We start from the raw sequence: 20,009 nt of genomic DNA, 5'->3' as shown, positions 1-20,009 counted from the left end.
AAAGGACAACAAAAACCTCCCACATGTCATGTCCCTCTCAAGACCAGCCTGCTGGGTGAACCGGTTTCCTAAACACAAAGGTGTAAAAGCTGCAGGGGAAGAAGACGCCACTTGCCTTTTAGAATCTGTTTGCACCAATTGGCTCTTACTCTTTGCTTCATCAGTTGACTGGTCTCTGCCTACACCAGTTTACAGTGGGGAGGAGGTAGGCTGTGTGCCCCTTAATCTTTGTGCTTTGCAGAGCCCGAGGGGTCTTGCTGTGGGCAAAGAGGGGAGGCGGGAGAGGGCGGAAGAGACTACTGTTCTCCATCCGGGTGACATTAAGAGCCTTGGGGCTGGTATGATTGACAGAGAACTGCCCTTTGGACCAGCGGGGCCCAGGAAGAATCTTGGGAATCTAAATATTTACGGGGAACGTTTTAGGGCCCAGGATCTCCTGCATGAGCAGGTGGAGACTTAGAACGAAAATCAGTTTAATGGTTTAAATGCTGTTGTTTGCAGCTGTAAACCGGGGAGACAGGAAGATGTGCGGGTTTCAAGGATGAATAATTAAAAGGAATATTTATTCATGCATCCATTTTTTATTCAAAAACATGTAGTGAATACCTACTATGTGCCACGGTCTACACTAGATGCTGGGCATACAATAGAGGGTAAAGCATCTAAGCTCTGCTGGGCTAAATCTGTGAAAGCAAACGCAGAGAGCTTTAAACGGGCACTGGATCTGGTCTGAGGGTGGAAGAGAACGGATGGAGGGCCAGTATGTGAGGATAATGGGAAACAGGGTTCTTCATGGTTAGGAATTCCTATAATGTTGTTTTAATACTCCCTTCATAACAAGTAAGAATCATGAAGGAAATGAAAATCTTGGCACGGTGAACCAAATGGAGAACTGCTTTCGTGTTTTTCCTTAGAGTCCAAGTAAATTAAAAGTCGTTTAATGCTGACAAAGGGTCTCCATCACCTCCTTTCGACTTTCCCTGCTGAATCCAGAGAGTGTCTCCCGTTTGTCCATTTCCCCTCCCTTCCGTTCACGCTGGGACCTGCCACATCCGGCTCATTCCCCTGTGAAGCAAGTCATGATAAGACTTTCCTCTGCTGTAATTTCAGAATCCTTAAGTAGTTTCAGAGGAAGCCTATTTAACAAAGTAGTAGATCGCCCTTCCTTGTTATATCCTGAAAACACAGGACAAGAGAGCTGTTCTTATCTGAGGATCTCAAAACCAGGAGTGCTTTGAAAGGAAATGATGTCTCGTGATTCTCAAGTAAAGCCTGAGAAAGTACATTTAGACGCCCAGGTGGGTGAAGCGGGGAGCTGACACGCAGGTGGGTTATGGGAGAAGCTGAACAGTCTGTGATGTAGGAATTTAAGCTAAGCATGAATTAGAGCATCCCCAGCTCACACACCTATTCCTCACACACACACACACACACACACACAGAGGGATTCAAGATGTGTAGGTACTAAAAAAGATTGCACACTTCTAACTAGCCTGTGGACAGAGTATAGGCTAAAAATGTAAACTTATTAATAAATTTAGACCTTCATAGAAACACTTAAGTGGCTAGTGACATAACATTTTTCTGTAGTAGAAAATAAGGGATTTCTGTAGTTTCAAGGTCATACCAGGAGCGTCCACCCTCAATGAGGCGTATGGGATTCTCCGAGCTTCAAGGTGAAGGTAGCAGTCTAATCAGGGACAGAAGACAGGAGGGTTCAGGTCACACTGTGGCATTCTCGTGGACTTGCGTGTGTGCTTGAAATGAGGAAGCTCTCAGAGATGTGAATAACCTGGGCTGACTTCTGCCCAATGCACAGGAGGGGGCGGGGGGGGGGGGGAGTCCCCGACACTGGCCGTCACTGGGGAAGTGGAACTTTTTTTTTTGTTTTTTGCGGTACGCGGGCCTCTCACTGTTGTGGCCTCTCCCGTTGCGGAGCATAGGCTCCGGACGCGCAGGCTCAGCGGCCATGGCTCACGGGCCCAGCCGCTCTGCGGCATGTGGGATCTTCCCGGACCGGGGCATGAACCCACGTCCCGTGCATCGGCGGGCGGACTCTCAACCATTGCGCCACCAGGGAAGCCCAGGAAGTGGAACTTTTGACCATGATCTCAAAGCGAGGGGCGAAGAAGTGAAAGAAGCACAGGTCGGAAGGAACACTGTCAGGCTCCCTCCCTCCATGGAGACTGGATAAAACAAATAATGCATAGCTCTGATAATGCCTTCGCTGATCATAAAACAAGTATTTGGCTGTCTGTAGATACTTTTCCCCCCTGAATCGGTTCTTGGGCTAAATACAATTATCTCTTTTCTAAGGTTCCATTTAACAGCCTAAAATCAAGTAATTATAGAAAAGAGCTAAATATTTTATACCAAAGTTACCGTGGTTGATACAGAGAGAGCTAATTAGAACATAAAAAATCTTTTATAAAAGCCAAGAGGTAAGAATTTAGATGTAAGGTTAAAAAATAAATAAAAATACAAATTAAAAAAGCCAATAGAAATACTCATGAATATGCACAAAATTTGACCTCCATAGAACTTATTGCAATGTTTAAAATATAAAAACTTTTCCATTACTCCTTCCACTTAATGTGTCAGGGCCATTTTCTGGTTTTAACCTTAAGTACTTTTGTAGCACGTACATTTCAAACCTGGTACACAGTGGCAAGTACGGGCTTGGTGTAGGGGATGTGAAAGTGCATGGAAACTTGCCAGGACGTTTCTGTTAATTAGGTTATTCAGGGGTTTGTTAGAAACTGTTGGGATCTTGGGAAGGAAGGTAGAGATTGACAGGTGGAAACCCAAAATATTGGCAAGGTTAAAGGTTGCACTTCATGAGAGATAAATGGTCCCATTAACTGTACCTCAGAGAGACTTACCCACCCTCTTTGCAATGCTGGAGCCCGGTGGGTCTCCCAGCTGTGAGGCCCGCCAGGTAGAATGGAAGGATCAAGGGACCTCTCTCCCATAGTCTGTGGGACTGAGCTCTGCATGCCAAGTTTATTTTAAATTCCCAACCTGATAAATTACTCTCCTTCCCCCCACCCCCCCCCCCCCCCCCCCCCCCGCCGGGGGGAAAGGGGAGTAAAGGGAAAGGGAAGCGGGCAGGAGGGTTTAGGGAAAATCCCTCTTTACTGAAACCAGAACAGCTGGGAAAATGTGTCTCCCTCTCATGACAATGACTCCTTAATCCCTCGGATTTTTTCATTCTACACTCTTGATGGCTGCAGTGTGTGGTTCAAGGTGGCTTTGAGGGATTAAGCATCAAACACTTAGGCCGTGTAATGCGGTGCAATTGGTAGCATTGTTTCCTATGGCTTTGAATCCCAATGTTTTCTTTCGGGTCCTAGGCTCAGAGCTGCGCTAATGTGCTTGGACATGTTAAGCTTATTACAAACTGACTAACTGGTAAGAATGCTAGCAAATAAACCACTAAGACCTTCATACTTGACTTTAAATGGTTCAGTTCCACAACCCAATCAATGACACTCCGTCTTGCCCTACAGATGTTTGTTCAGCTATATCAGTTACAACATCCTTCAGAATTTTACATCCCAGATTTTCTTCTAAACACAAATGAAAGACGTTTCTGAGTTCTTAGAAGCATGGGAAATGTGGTATTCTTATAAGATACAAACATTAAAATTCCTTCAGGCATTTCTCTTTCTGTCACAATATAAACCAAAACCAATGTGTGTATACACACGCATACATACAAGCACACACACACACACACACACACACAAAAACACACAGGCTGGTAATTGTATTGTCTACTATGAGGATTGAACGGGTTATGAATACTTCAGATTGAAGCTGTTTTGGGTAAGAAAAGCAATCAGTGAGAGATCAAAAAGTTAAACGTATCTCCATGCCAAACCAACAAATTGTTTTCTTTAATAAAACCTACAAGTCTTAGTTTTCAAAATGGTACTGAGGAAACGAACATGACTGCAGTGCAAATATGGTCGGCGTTACCGCCTCGCTTCCCGCTGATTTCTGGTCAACAATTTAAAAACAAAAGCAGTGAGGACTTCCGTGAAATCCTGTGGCCTAGGAGTCTTAGCATTTCATGATTTGGTGGCTGCTAGAAAATGCCTTACAATTTTAAGGGGCAAGTTTGTTCTTGGTGGACATCTGTGAGTATATGCAGGGAATTTCTGAATAAAAGTGTGCCCTTATAGGACACACAATACTGTGTATCAGGGCTGACCTGTAGTTATGCCTGTTTCCCCTTCATTTCGAGAAAGGTACAAGGGTGCCCTCTTGGGCCCTGGTGCCAAAGCTTTCCTCACACTTTCTTGAACCCTCCAGGCCTTCAAGTCAGGAACCACAGAGGCCAAAGGCAAGGTTTTAGCAGCTGAACCGGGGCCTGAGTAGTGATAGCAGCTGCAGACTTGAAGTCAGTTTTGTGAGTAATGGCCAATCCCACCTCCAATGGTCCCCAGGCCCTTTCTAACCGTGTGTGCCATTGCCATACCAGCCGGCCCTACCTCCTCCATCAGAAGAACTTCTTCAGAGACAGCATGCTTATACTTTGGCTTTTTTTGGCAATAATAATAGTGTTCCTTATCTAAACCACACAATACTGGTTCTTCAAGTGTCTCCAAATTAACATGTCGTTGTGGCTTTAGCCAGTAAAAACTGTAGAATCTGAGGGTTGGGAGACCATTATAGATGATGTAATTTAACCTGTTTGTTCTATCACAGAGGGAATGGAGGTTGGGACCAATGTAACATAATTAAAAAACCAGAAGAGTTGAATCTAGAGCCGGTTTCCTGAACTCCAACTGAATCGTTTCTATTACCTACTGTTTACAACAGATACGTGAATATGTCAGCATAGATATTATTTCCATTTCATAGATAAAGTTATTAAAGATGATGGAGGTTAGGTGATTTATCCAAGGTCACATGACCAAGTAGGGAAAGAGTTGGAAGGAACCCAGTATCTTATCTTCCAGTTAGGATTTTTTTTTTTTTAACACACACACATGCATGGGCCCAAACTCAGAAACTGAGACACAAGTCTGCCCTCCCCAGTTTGTCTACTGCTAATGAGACATTCATTGGGTATCGGGTGCTTTCCTAGTCACAGGGATGCTGTTGAACAGGACAGAGTCCGTGACATCCAGGTTGTGACAGCCATTCTCCAGATGAACCCCCAGTGACTTTTGCCTCCAGTATTCATGCTCTTGTCCAGAGCTCACACGGGATGGGGGTGACCTGTGGAATCATGGGATATCGCCGGACCACTGTGTGTTACCTCTCAGTCTAGGTCCTAAGACACACTGTGGTTTCGGTCTTGCTCTCTCTTGGATCATTTGCCCTCAGACAGCCCAGCTGCCATACTGTATGGACACCCCAGCAGCCCTAGGGAGAAATCCATACGGGAACTGGAACCTCCGCCTGGTAGCCAGCAAATATCTGTCAGTCATGTGTGTCAGCTGCCTTGAAATCAGGTTTTCTAGCCTGAGTCAGGCCTTCAGAGGACAGCAGCCTGGCTGACATCCAGCTGCAACCTCACGTGAGACTTGGAGCCACCCAGTGAAGGCATCCCCAAATCCCTAACTCATAAAAACGGTGTGAGATATTAAATGTTTGTCACTGTTTTAAAGGTGCTAAGTTTGGGGTAATTTATTGTGCAGCAATTGGTAACACATAGAGGGAGTGATCAAATAAACACATACATGAATAAATCGAATAATTTCAAGTATAGTGTTGGAAGAGATAAATAGGACGGTCTGATAGAGGGATGGTGGAGGAAGTGCTTTGCTTTTGTCCTACTTGAGCTGAGACATCACTGTTCATGAAGACGCCACCATGGAGAGGTCTGGGGCAGGGAGAGAAACCCCTGAACAAGCCGCAGTAGGAGCAAAGACGCTAAGCCAGGAAAAAACTGAGCACGTTTGAAGCACAGAAGGAAAGCCAATTTGGCTAGAGTCCCATGAATTAGGGAGAAGGTTGAGGAAGATGAAGTAAGAGAGACAGGCAGGGCCAAGTCACCAAAAACCTTGAAGGTCATGGGAAGTCCTGGAAGATTTGTAAACGTAGGAGACCGGGGATCTGATTTACTCTTTAGAAAGATCTCTGGCTGCTGTGTGGATACTGGGTGGTCACAAGGTCGGGATGCACCCAATTAGAGGCTGATGCAGTTGTGCTGGAGAGAGTCGCCACTTGAACTAGGGTGGTAATGGCGGAAGTTGATGGATCTGGGGTACATTCTGAAGGCAGGCTGGCAAGACTTGCTTATGGGTTGGGTTTGGAGTGTGAAGGGAAGTGGAACAAAGGACAACGCAGGGCTGTGAGACCTGTGGTTGAGAAACCGCCCTTGGCTTCAATTTTTTATCTGCAAAAAAAAAAAAGAAAAGACAAAATAATAACTGAATCTATCCTTGTGAAATGACACGCTCAATAGGGAATTTCTTTAAAAAGTATTCAGCACTCTGTAGCTTTAAGAGTCTAATGCCCTCACTCAAGTTCATAAGAGCTTTGGTCCTGGAGAAAGACGGCAGATGCCGGCACACACCAGGCTGGTGGTGTGAACTTGTGATTCAGGAGGGGTCACTGCTTAGAGCTGCAAAGGACATTGTCCGTGGGGGAGTAGACTAGGGGAGACTGAGTCCAACCAGGGTCCTTAAAGGAGAAACTGATTTTCAGAGAGAGAAATTTCTTTCCTTCAGAGAAAGAAATTTGCTTAGGGTTACAATTACGGAGGAGCTCTTTTCTCTTAAATGTTTGTGTTTTATGAGGACTTTAAGATTCTCTGGGCATCAGTTATAGTTACTGCTTCATGAAGACAACAGTAAAAAACAGCTTATTTCTCAACTGTTATTCTTCCCACCTAGGAGATTTGGTTCTTGTAAACAGTAAAATCAAAAGGCAGTTTTCACTCTTATACAATCAAGCCCTGTGCTTAGGAATTAAGTACCTATTTTTAATGCCGGCACGTATTTCTAAGAATAACATTACGATTCAAAAATGATAAGGCACACAAATATGTGGACTGTTTATGTTTGGAAAGCTAATAAAGAATTCTCTTACACTTGATCCCTCAAGGCAAAGACCATCGTGGGTCACTGGGGCCGTATTATGTTTCAGTCCTGTGATTCACTCCGTGTCAGCTGTTCTCAGCTAATTCTCACACACACAGATCCCAACTACTTAATACACAGTTAAGCACATGTTCTAAAACAAGATGAAAATTCATCCAAACACGAACAGATGTGAGTAAAAAGAAGAGGGGAATTTAAAAATATTTCTGTCGCTATCAGCAATTATTTTGTCTCCTGAATGGCATTTGGCTATTGGTGTAGAATGTGAATAAGGCTGGTGTGGTTACTGTGGAAGCTGAAACAATGGCAAGTTTCCCATTTTCAGTCCCTGAGATTGTTTACTGAAAGTTCCTTATGCTTTTCAAACTATATTTTGAAGAAAGCATCAAATTCAAGTAGAGTAGTTTACATAGATCAGGAAATGATTCTGTTGTACACCTTCTTGTAGTTAGAGCCGTATACTAAATGTTACAGAAGTCACTTTTTAAAATACTTTTTGGGAAACATTTCCTAAATCTGAAAGTAAATGTATTACTGTCTTTATTGATGTACAAATTTCTCCTTAAACAATATTCAACCGGTTTAAATTAAGTAATTAGAAATTGTTTTTTGCTTCATAAGGTACTATTTTATTGAAACACCACCATTCGGTTGCTGGAAAATAAGAAAACATAAATGTACTCCAGAAAATTTATTGCATATGCCAAATGATTTGATGATTCAGAGCAATATTTTAAAAAGCGAAAAAGAAAAAAGAAAAGATAATTCAGAGTCATATAAGGAGATTTGATAGGTGGAAATAAACTTTCCAAGTACAAAAACTATAAATAGGGACATAGTATCACAAGATGTCCATCCAAATGAAATGCCAGCCAAGTCAAGGCAAAGACAAATATGGTGATAAAAGGAGCAGAAGGACAGACTACTACATTTGAAATAAAATTAAAAAAGTATCCTAATAGAAGCCTGGAATCAGAAAGCCCGACAACTCATATTAACTGTGAATGACACTGGGACGTATATCTCTCTTATTTACGTGAAAAATAAAACTTGTGTAAAGAAGCGCATTAGCCAGAGTTCTCAGGAGACACAGGCCAATAAGACGTGTGTATAGAGAAAGATGTATTTTAAGGAGCTGGTTCAATGTGATGGTGGAGGCTGTCAAGTCCAAAGTCTGCAGGGTGGGTGGGCAGGCTGGGGACCTAGGGAAGAGCTGACGTTGCAGCTGGAGACTGAAGACCATCTTCTGGGAGAATCTCCTCTTCCTTGGGAGGGGCCCGTCTTCTTCTTAAGACCTGTAACTGGATGAGGTCCACCCACATTATGGAAAGTAATCTACTTACTGAGAGCCTACTGATTTAAATGTTAATCGCATGTAAAAAATACCTTCCCTGTAACATCCACATGTGTTTGGCCAACTTTCTGGGTGCCCTGGCCTAGCCAAGTTGACACATAAATGTAACCCTCACAAGAACATAGTAAATCAGCTATTCACTTGCATTGATGATAGGCATATTAACTCTTCAACGACTTTGGAAAATAATTTAACCATTTTGTTAAGAACTTCAAAATGTTTACAGTCATTTTTACCAAATAAATACCTTTCTACCTCATGGAAATAAATCTAGATGCAACCACAAAGAGAAGAAACTGTACAGGAAAAGATTGATAGATGTGACATATTAAAATTGAAATTTTTGTGGCATAAGACACCATAAGCCAAGTAAAAAACAAGCCATCAACCAGGAAAGACATTTGAAACACTTGCAGCCGACAAAAGATTAGTAGCCAAAATACATAAAGTCCTGCACTCCCACAATCAATGTGAAAAAGATTTAAAACTCAGCTGAACGTCTGTGAGTCTCTTTCTGTTTTGTAAATAAGTTCATTTGTATTGTGTTTTAGATTCCAAATATAAGTGATATCATATAGTATTTGTCTTTCTTTGTCTGACTTCTCTTAGTATGATAATCTCTAGGTCCATCCGTGTTGCTGCTAATGGCATTATTTCATTCTTTTCTATGGCTGAGTAATATTCCATTGTGTATACATACAACATCTTCTTTATGGGTACCAAAGGGTATAGCGGGGGGTGGGTGCCGGGGCGGGAGTGATAAATTAGGAGTTTTGGATTAACAGATACACATTACTATATATAAAATAGATAAACAACCAGGTCCTGCTGTATAGCACAGGGAAGTATATTCTATATTTTGTAATAACCTATAATGGAAATTTATATATATGCATAACTGAGTCACTTTACTGTACACTTGAAACTAACACAACGTTGTAAATTAACTATACTTCAATAAAACTATGCATATGTATATGTGTGTGTATATATATAGGAAACCCAACTGAAAAACAAGCAAGGTTAACAGAGCAGTTCTTGGAAGAAGACACCTGAATGGCTAGTAAGCATGTGTAAAGAAGTCCAGCTTAACTTGTAGAGATACACAATTCAAAACAAGGTTCACTTTTCAAACTATCACAAAGACCAAAATTAAAAGTTTAATAATGCCAACAGTTTAGAAATGCCAACTGTTGATGAGAACATAAATCGGTATAATCACATTGGAGAACATTTTGCCTACCTATACCCAGAAAAACTGAAGATGTGAATACCTTAAAACCTTAAAATTCCATTTTAGGTATACTTAACCTAGTGAAATTCTGACACGTGAGCATATGTATGCACAAGAAATAGCTATTATTTGTATTATTGTTTATAAATGCAAAAGGCACAAAAATGTAAATATCCCTCAGCAGAAAAATCAATAAATCTTGATATAGTCAGAGAATTGAATACTGCATGGCAGTGTCAATCAATAAACTAGATTTACATTTATCAGCATGGATTTATCATGAAAACATGTCAGGTGAAAAAAAGCAAGTTACAAAATTATGTGTCACATGATTTTCTTTATGCCAAATTTAAGTACATTCAGTTGAGAAAGGCAACTATAAGTTTAAGAAATCATAATACGTATTACTATACAGATGCAGTAAAGTTTTGAAAACATGGGGTGAAAGGACACCCATCAACCTTAAAATGCTGTTTACCTCTACAAAGATTGTGAGGGAAGTAGGTTGCCGTGTTTGCTGTGTGTGTGTGTGTGTGTGTGTGTGTGTGCACGTGTGTATGCATGGCATGGCAAAATAATATTTTAAGAATGTACAATGCTAAGAGTGAACTCTAATGTGAAATATGGACACTGGGTGACAATGGTGCATCAGTGTCGTTTCATTGGTTGTAACAAACATGCCACTCTGGCGGGGCTTGTTGATAGATTTCTTTTAAGGGTTTATCGGAACTCTATACTTTCTGCTCAATTTGCTGTGAACCTAAAACTGCTCCAAAGCTAAAGCTTATTAAGTAAAAATGTATGTTAAATGTAGGTGATGGGGACTTCCCTGGTGGTCCAGTGGTTAAGACCCTCTGCTCCCAATGCAGGGGGCCGGGGTTCAATCCCTGGTCAGGGAACTAGAGCCCACATGCATGCTGCAACTAAGAGCTCGTATGCCGCAACTAAAAGATCCCGCGTGCTGCAACAAAGATCCCGCGCGTGGCAAAGAAGATCCCGCGTGCCGCAAAAAGACCTGGCTCAGACAAATTAAAAAAGAAAATCTAGGCGATAGTTACATTTTAAAAGTTATTCTTTGGACATAAATGAATGTTTGAAAAATTTGATAATGATAAAATGCAGTATAACAGTTCTAGGTCATTTCAAAACTTATTTCATGTGTGTGCACTACAGTTATACTAAATACAAATATATCAATATATAAATTGGAAAATGAAAATTTACCTCTCAAAAAGCTGAGGATAATTCTAAGAGTTATTTCTTGAGGACAGGACTGTTAGTTGATACGTATTTATCATTTATACATATTTATCACGTATACACATATGCATATTTCGATTTCAGGAACATACTTTTTGGTATTGCAACTTAAAATAGTAAAGTTTAAATTTTTTAGCTCAGATATGAGTGGTGTACATGTCAAGCTGACGCTTTGTGCTCTTTGTAAGGAAAAATGTAATTTCTTAAACTTTTCATTGACTTTCTTACTTTCCAGCCCTTATGGAATCTTGCAGTTTATCCCCAAACTTGAGTCACCCTTTCTTTCTTGCTAGCAGAACAAGTACCTCAGGATAAAGGCAAAATTACATACAACTATTAGAAAAAGCAGATTTCCTTTGTGTTTATGCCAGAAAAGTCAGCTGTGGGGCAGGAAGATTTCAGGGCACTCAGGTCAGGAGTCCCATACTTGGCTGTATATTAGAACCATCTAAGAGTCCTTAAAAATCCCCATGACGAGGCACACCGCATACCAGAAAACCTAGGAATGGGACCCAGGCCTAAGTTTTTGTTTTTATTTTTAACTTTCTAGTTATGTAACTAAAAATCTCTTGATACTAAGACAATTCAGAACCATATTTTTTTTCTTTCCTCTTGGAGGTAGATCCATCTCATACAATTTACTATTAGTTCCCCAGAGTAGCCAGGCTATGGCCTCAAATCGGTTTGGTCTTCACATCTTTGAATCTTAAATGAGGATTCCTGGGTCATAAGTGTGACCCATCATTTTGTCAGATTTGTCGAATGGATACGGCTTGAGTTATGTATTCTTTTTGTTGCTAATGGCAACAGCACCAACTGTTTTAAGTTTTGGCCAAAAATAATTGTCACAGAAATAGATTATTTTGGGAAAACTCACAAATACATGCCTACAGGGACTTTTAAGAATAACCAGTTCCTAGATAAAAAGGAAAAAAATGCAGTTGAAACACCTCGTTTACTTAAATATCTAGATATTCATGACTATAAACATAATATTCAAAAATTTCTTTGAACTTTTCATCATTTCTTAGATGTCAGTCTTTAAATTTCCTATCACAGATTTATATTTCTGTTTTATGAATAAAACAGTAAAACCTAATGAGGGGATGTTTAGATACTTCAAAAGGCAAACTATCCTAGTGCATGATGTGTTTCATGGGAGTCTAGTTTCTACTGTTGGATGTTATAATTCAGTCTTAGAAACTGCTGAGAAACTAGAATCTGATTTAGAATTTCCAGCTTAATGGTTATAGTGTTGTAGGTCCCTCAGTATACACACAAGTGTCATAATATCAATGAAATATAAAATCTCACCTACAGTATAATGAGATACTTTATAGGGACCTATCATTAGAGAAACTGATCTCATCAATAATCATCACAAATTTAAAGGGCTTGAAAGGTGGAACAGATGTGTGCCATGCGCAGCTATTGGTAGAGCATAAATTAAGCGATGCTGGAAAGCCATCCTGTCTTCGTTCATATACTCACTTGTTTACTCAAATTATATCTATTGAGCACCTATTTCATGCCATATTTTGTATTCTCAGATTACCTATTTTGCAACATCACTACCTCTTCTTTAATAGAAGGCATTGGATCTCCTTGGCTTCGGCTAAGAGGAAATTTGACACAGGCTGATGGAAAATCTTTGTACTTATTTGCCTGTCGGCATGAATTTATTTCACATTTTGAGTAGCTGCTATCTGGGAACACAGAGTTTAGGGGAAAAGGAAAGGGCTGTAAGGAAAAAGCACAGGGCTCCTCCACAGCTCTGTTTCACCTATTTATAGATACTTCCCTTTTGTGAAAGCTCTTCCCCTCTTTGAATATGCCTCATGGTCATGATTTTTTGCTTCTATTTGCTGTCAATCTTATAAAAAAGTGTTCTACTATCATGTTTCTGTTTCTTCATTAACAGTGAACAATTCATTTTCAAAAATTTATTGATTTAGTAAAAAAGATATATGGCTATCATAAAAAGAGATGTAAGCAATATAGAAAAGTAAAAAAAAAAAAGAACAAACCTCATTTCCAGCCTTCCATTTCCTTAAGATCACCACCACACACATTTGAGGCATTTCACTCAGGAAACTTCTGCATAAAACAATAGAAAGATAAATTTTAAAATGTTAGAAAAATTGGATCATATAATTCATGTTCTCAAATTAAAGGTACTCTATTTTTTCTTATCATTTCTTAGCAGTTTCTTACTGTACTTTTTTATGTACAGTAAATACATGCATTGAGTGCACATTGCGTTGAGTTTTGACAGTTGTACACATTCATGATGAGAAGCGTGTGGCCATTGGAATCACTCTTTTCCTGTATGTAATGTCATTCTCTGGCCATTTTCAATATTTTCTTATCTTTTGTTTTGAGCAGTTTGACCATGATGTGCTCTAGTATGGTTTTCTTCTAACTAATCCTATTTGGAGTGTACTGAGCTTCTGGAATATGTAAGTTTATGATTTTCACCAATTAAAAAAATGCTATAAGGCATTCTTTCTACAAATGTTTTGTTCAGCCCCATTCTCTAGCTTCTCTGCTTCTGGGACTCCAACGACCCATAAATAGTTATAGACCTTTAGAAAATATCCTGCAGATCCCTAAAGCTCTGTTTTTGCTTAGTATAACCTCACCCCCCCCCCATTTTCTCTCCTCTTCCTCCTCTTCTTTCTCCTCCTCCTCCTTCTTCTTCTTTTCCTTCCCCTTCTTCTCCTTCTTCTTCTCCTTCTTCTTCTCCTTCTTCTTCTTCTTTCTTCTTCCCCTTCTTCTCCTCCTCCTCCTCCTCCTCCGCCTTCTCCTTCTCCTTCTTCTTCTTCTTCTCTTCTTCCTTCTTCGTCTTCTTCTTCTTCTCCTTCTCCTTCTTCTTCTTCTTCTTCTTCTTCTTCTTCTTCTTCTTCTTCTTCTTCTTCTTCTTCTTCTTCTTCTCCTCCTCCTTCTTCTTCTTCTCCTTCTCCTTCTCCTTCTCCTTCTCCTTCTCCTTCTCCTTCTCCTTCTCCTTCTCCTTCTCCTTCTTCTTCTTCTTCTTCTTCTTCTTCTTCTTCTTCTTCTTCTTCTTCTTCTTCTTCTTCTTCTTCTTCTTCTTCTTCCCCTTCTTCTCCTTCCCCTTCTTCTTCTTTTCTTCTCCTTCTCCTTCTCCTTCTCCTCCTCCTCCTTCTTCTTCTTCTTCTTTCCTTCTCCTTCCTCTTCCTCTTTCTCTGCCTTTCCTTTTTCTAATTGATTATTATTGATCTATCTTCAAGTTCACCAATCTTTCTACTGGTATTTCCGTTATACTATTAAGATCTTCATTTACATTTTAAATTTCAGATATTTTATTTTTTGGTTTTAAAATTTTCATTTAGATTCTTTTTTTCCACTTTTTCTAATTCTCTTTTTAATTTTTCTATTTTTCACTTATGAGAATATGTTTCTTTATCTTTAACAAGCTAAATGCTTTAACAAGCATTTCTTGATTGTTTTTTTTTTTCCTTGGCAAGGGGTGACACTTTCTTGACTCTCTATGCTGAATAAATTTGGATTGTATCATGGCTACAGTGAATATCACATTGTGTAGACTCTGAATTCTGTTATATTGCTTCACAGAGTGTAAAATTTTCTGTTTTGGCAGGAAACTGACATGGCTAGGCTCCAGCAGCACATTTTCATGTCTATAGTGGTTGACAGCTCAGATATTAGTCCAGTCTGAGTCACAAGCTATTTTCTGTTTGTCTTCTGAATGTGTAGTTCAGAGATCAACCAGAGACTGGAGATGAACTTAAGCACAGGATTTGGGATCTTGCTTCTCTGGCTCTCCACTTTCTTGGTTTCCTTCCTGCTCTCCACAACCTGGGTTGCCCTGAGACCTCTTCCTCTGGCGTAAGGAAGATGAGTAATGCTTCTATAGGAATTTTAGCCATTTTTCTAACCACTCAAGTTTGATTGTCCAATCATCGTTGACTCTGCCTCCTTTTAAAAAATCTATTACCTTGTGTTTCATGAGTACAAATTCTCATTGTTTGTTTTTTTCATCACTGACTCTCTTTCAGAGTGATCCTTTTCACTGTGTGAGTTGTAATTTCTGCCATAATCTGTATGAGAAAATGTAGAGAATGATTTGTGTTTGCCTCTGAAGGGGACTTGAGGATTTTCACTGGCCTCAGTTTTAAAGCCAATTTCTCAGAAAGCAGTTTCTACTACATGGGTTGCTTTAACTCAGTCTACAGAAGTGTGCATCACAGGCTCGTGTTTTGTATTTCTCACAGTTAAATATTTTCTACCCATGGCTCTAGGAGGTTGGCAAGCTGCCTAGATGCCTTCCAGGGCTGGTGGGTGCAGGAATTCTCATGTCTGTTTCACCTCCAGAGCAGCCTTTCCTGATTCTAGGCTGCATTTCACGAGTTCAGTCCCAGCTTCTAGTGACCTTCCCAGGGCAAGTGTTACCATCCATCCTGATTCTTTCTTAATCCTTCAGGTTCACCTCCTTGTTACCACTCTGACTTTTGGTTCAGCTCAGCTATGGATTTGATTTTGTGGCTGTGGTGTAGTTTTTAGTGGTTAAAATGGGGAAGGTATTTTGCTCAGCATCTTACTCTTCCATGTTGACTGGAAGCCTCTTTTCTGTTCTTTTCCCACTTGCAGTCAATTGATGAAGTCTGACCTTTATTCCTCCCTTTGTCACCTTTCTTCTGTCCAGTGTTTCTTTTAATTCTCACTACTGTTCTAGTCCCCGGTGCAGCCTCTAGCCGTGTCACACAGGATAAATGCATTTGGTTTCTAATTCCTCACTCTATTGCTACCCTGTCTCTACCCAATCCATTTGAGATACTGCTGTCACAATGTCTGTCATAAGAGTTGGCTTTGATCACATCGCTGCTCTCACAAAAGCCTTCAGTGGCTCTTCAATGCCAAGTCTAAACTCTCATCAGCCTAACGTGATGCACACATCTTTCAAAATCTATCTGTCAGGACTTTCAGCACAAACTCTGGTTTTGGGTAAAGTTTCCCTACTCCTTGTCCTCTTAGTTATGCAACTTCCTCTCATTACCACTTCACCTTTGTTCATACTAGACCCCACACATGGAAAAATATGTAATGCCTTGTCCCAATCGCACAGTTTTCCAAGTAATATTCTTTCCTTCAGACAAACTTTAAGGCACTCTCCTTCTATGGATTCTTTTCTGTGATTCTAGTCCATGTAAAGTCTATTAGTTTCCTCTGAAAATCTTTTGATGCTTATCTTGGTTATTCTTCCTTTCTTCCTTCTTTCCTTCCTTCCTTCCTTTCTCCCTCCCTCCCTTCCTTCCTTCCTTCCTTTCTCTCTCTCTCCCTCTCCCTATCTCTCTCTCGTGTGCTCTCTGTATGTAAGGTTCTTGAAAGCTGAAAAGGAAGTAAGAAACTTTATTGTAAGAGAAAATTTTTTATTTGTAAAGTTTATTTTTCACAGTTGCCGTGTCTTGCACCTAAGTATTTTTAAACCATTTTTTAAATTGAAGTATAGTTAATTTACAGTGTTGTGTTAGCTTCAACTGTACAGCAAAGTGATTCAGTTTTTTATATACATATATATATATGACATTGAATATAGTTCCCTGTGCTACACAGTAGGTCTTTGTTGTTTATTTTATACATAGTAGAGTATATGTTAACCCCAAACTCCTAATTTATCTTCCCCCAACCCCCCCAACGCTATCCCCTCTGGTAACCATAACCCCTCTGTTTTCTATGTCTGTGAGTCTATTTTTGTTTGTAAATAAGTTTATTTATATATTTTTTAGATTCCACATGTAAGTGGTAGCATATGATATTTGTCTTTCTCTGTCTGACTTACTTTACTTAATATAATAATCTCTAGGACGTAAGAATTTTTTGATCTAAAAAATTAGAAGGTAAGGTTTTTTATCAGCTGGCTGTCTTTCACAGTGACCCATTTCACTGTGTGAGTTCTAAGTTCTGTGGGAAATGTGGGGAAAGGGTACAAAAAAAGGACAGGAAGTACAATCATAATTGTCACTAAAATCAAGAGGAAACTTGAGACACTGTCTTGAGAATAAAAGCTGCTGAGAACCTCAGCCACTGAGGTTTCACCTCCTTGATTAGCCACTTGTGCTTGGGTCAGCCTCAATAGCTCCATGAAGACATTTCACTTACAACAAAACCCAGCAAAACAAACAGCAAACCACAGGTCAATGCTTATGTAACTAATATTTTTAAGAACCATAAATTATAACTTGTTTTAAATAGCCATTGCTTTGCTAGCTTTATTTTCATCTTCTCTTACACAAAAGAGCAAACAAACAAATTTAAAAAATCTATTATTGGAAGTGCATTGTTTGGATAATACATTGATTAATTTTATCCATCAGTTTCTAATCCTTGATAAAACAAACAAACAAACAAACAAACAAGAAAAGACTTTCTTGCTTTCCTGCAGACTAAAAAATAGCCCAGGATTTTGGCTATTAGCTTAGTATCTGTGCACAGAATGATGTAGCAAGATAAAAAAAAATTAGACTGCATCGAAGAATTCATATTTAGGTCTGGGGTCACTGCCACATGCGCCCCCACTAAGATCTGCAGTCCCATTGGATGCTTTTAAATAGTCATTGACAAGTTACAAAGTCTTGAGGAGGAAACACAGTTTGATAAATGTGTTGCTGATTTTCTCATGCCAGAAATGGTGAGAGGAATTTAGAGGTAATTAATTTTCTCTTTTGTAGCAGAGGGGATAAAGTGGCAATGTATTGCTCAAAGATGCCAAACAAGGAGAGACAGCTCTGTGGCAGACATAGTGATGCTGGCCAAATAGTCAGTTCCTTCCCTGGATGTGTTTCCTGGTCCTTCTGAGTTTAGACAGTGCCTGTGTCTTGTTCTAGCCAATAAAATGTGAGCAGAAGAGATGCTGTGACTTCCAGGCAGAGAAAGAAAATGCCCACGATTCTCCAGTCCATCTCCTCCCCATTGAGGAAGTGATCCACAATGGCACCAGTCCCAAAATCGCATAGTCTTGTCAGCTTGTGTCCAAGTGTAACTTGGACACTCCTGAAACCACTACCATCACATCCTTCACTCTCCAATGAAGGACTTGTAACCACATACATGTTGTTCCTTTAAGCCACTAGGATTTAACTTGCAAATTAGTATAAATTGTGTTTCTTAGCCATTTTGCATCAAGGAGACTTCTGAGACATTTTTTTTCCTAATCATTGGCCACCATCTCTCACCCCCAACAATGACATTTTAATACCACAGATTCCAGAAGAGTACGATTTTTTGGCTCCCCCTTGAGAATTAATCACCCCCCTGTTGGGGACAATATCATCGCCATTGAGTCAGTCTATCGCGGGGACTGTCTTTGAGAGGAGCTCCTGTGACAGGAAATGTTCACCCAGAAGCCAGAAGGACACTCACCAAAGACGCTTCAGTGGATGTTTTCCATGCAAGAGGCTGAACCAGGTAACTTCTTGAGTTCTTTGAAACTCATGTTACATGGCGTCTTTCTTGTTCCTGGACATTTTCCTCTGACACCTCTCATCGTAAGCCTCCTAGTTCTTGATATTTCTACCTTTTATGTTTTCTCCTTCATTCTGTGCTCCTCAGTTGTGAGTTTTTTATGAGGCTTGGTCTCTCACAGTCTGTTTTTCCCTCTGTATGTGTATAACAAATTCAGTCTCAAGGTTTACTTTTAAGTCTATTTATAGAAATTCCAAATTTATTACTCCAGCACGACCTCTCATTCGAACTCTGCATCTTTATCTCCATCTGAAATAAGATGTCTCTGCCTTGACTTCCAGTGGTCACAGCACAAGATCCCTTTTTAAAGGAGCCCAACACTGAGCCTCCATTCTTTTGGTCTGGCCTGAGCCTGCTGTTATGAGAAAGGAACACATTCCACTGGCCAAAAGTATTTTCAAAAGGTTGAAATTATTTTCTTTTGGTCATTAAACATAACGAAACAGTATGTGGTCCTCGTAAATGTTTCTTAAAATCCTGTTTTCCTCTCCCATTTACTTTACCTCCACCTCATCTGGCTACTCCCAGAGATTTCTTTTTTTCCCAAAAAGCTGCTAGTTCTCCAGCAGATTTAGGTCACTCACCAGTCTCTCATCTCTTAATTCTGCATTGCGAAAGGCAAAATTTCTCTTTAGCAATAAAATATCCCTTTCTGGATGATATGGAAGAGAGAGAGCCTGAGCATTTGGTCAGAAAAAATCTCCCAATCAAGTAGCAGCAGGCAGAAAGCTGGGCACACGTGTAGGTAAACATGGTCGTTTAACATTACCTATTTCTGTCACTTATTGTTGACAGATCTCAGCCCTGAAATCTAAAAGTCTTTTTAAACTCTCTTTATGATCAGACTCCCAGAGGACATCTGTTGGGGTCTGTGAGCAGCACACAAGGATGCCCTCATTTTCCTCTCTCTGTCACATCCCTGGACCCTTGGAAGCCATTTTATGAGACAGGATCACACAGGCCCTGGTCACAGACCATTAGATCCAAACTTAAACTGGACCATTAGGAAGCTGCTTCCAGAGAGGTTTTGAAATAGGACTATCTTGCCAGCTAGATCTATAACTTATAAGCTCAAAAACTGCTTGCCCTGGCAGATGTTAAGAGGAACCACTCATGCTGCTCCGAGTAAGGACACCTCCATCTGGCCTCCATTTCTCTACTAGAAAGGGTCAAACGGGAGCCCCCCCCATCCTTGGGGTGTGTGATATTGTGGTCTATAATATGAAATATGTATTTGGTCTTCGTCCTCATCTCTGGCACTGAGGTCCTAAAACCCTTGGAATTTCCTAAGTGATAAGAGAAATAAAGGTGTCTTGATATTTATAACGAACCCCTTTCAATTACAGCTGAGCTTATGTCAATGAAGTGACTTTTCAAAAGTATCTAAAGATGGGGGCTGGTAGCCAGGAAAACCAGCCATGTGACTGGAGGGTTGGACATTTCAGTCACTGCCCACCCCAGTCTCTGGGTGGAGGTTGAATCATGGCCAATAGCCAATGACCTAATCAATTGTGCCTATGTGACGTGCCTCCATAAAAATTCAAAAGGACAGGGTTTGGAGAGCTTCCGGGTTGGTGAACACGTGGAGATTTGGAGAGGGCATGGA

This window comes from Phocoena phocoena, chromosome 12 (genome assembly GCF_963924675.1).
Source record: "Phocoena phocoena chromosome 12, mPhoPho1.1, whole genome shotgun sequence".
Taxonomy (NCBI): Eukaryota; Metazoa; Chordata; class Mammalia; order Artiodactyla; family Phocoenidae; genus Phocoena; species Phocoena phocoena.
The sequence above is the reverse complement of the archived record's forward strand: the minus strand, read 5'-3'. Positions refer to the sequence as shown.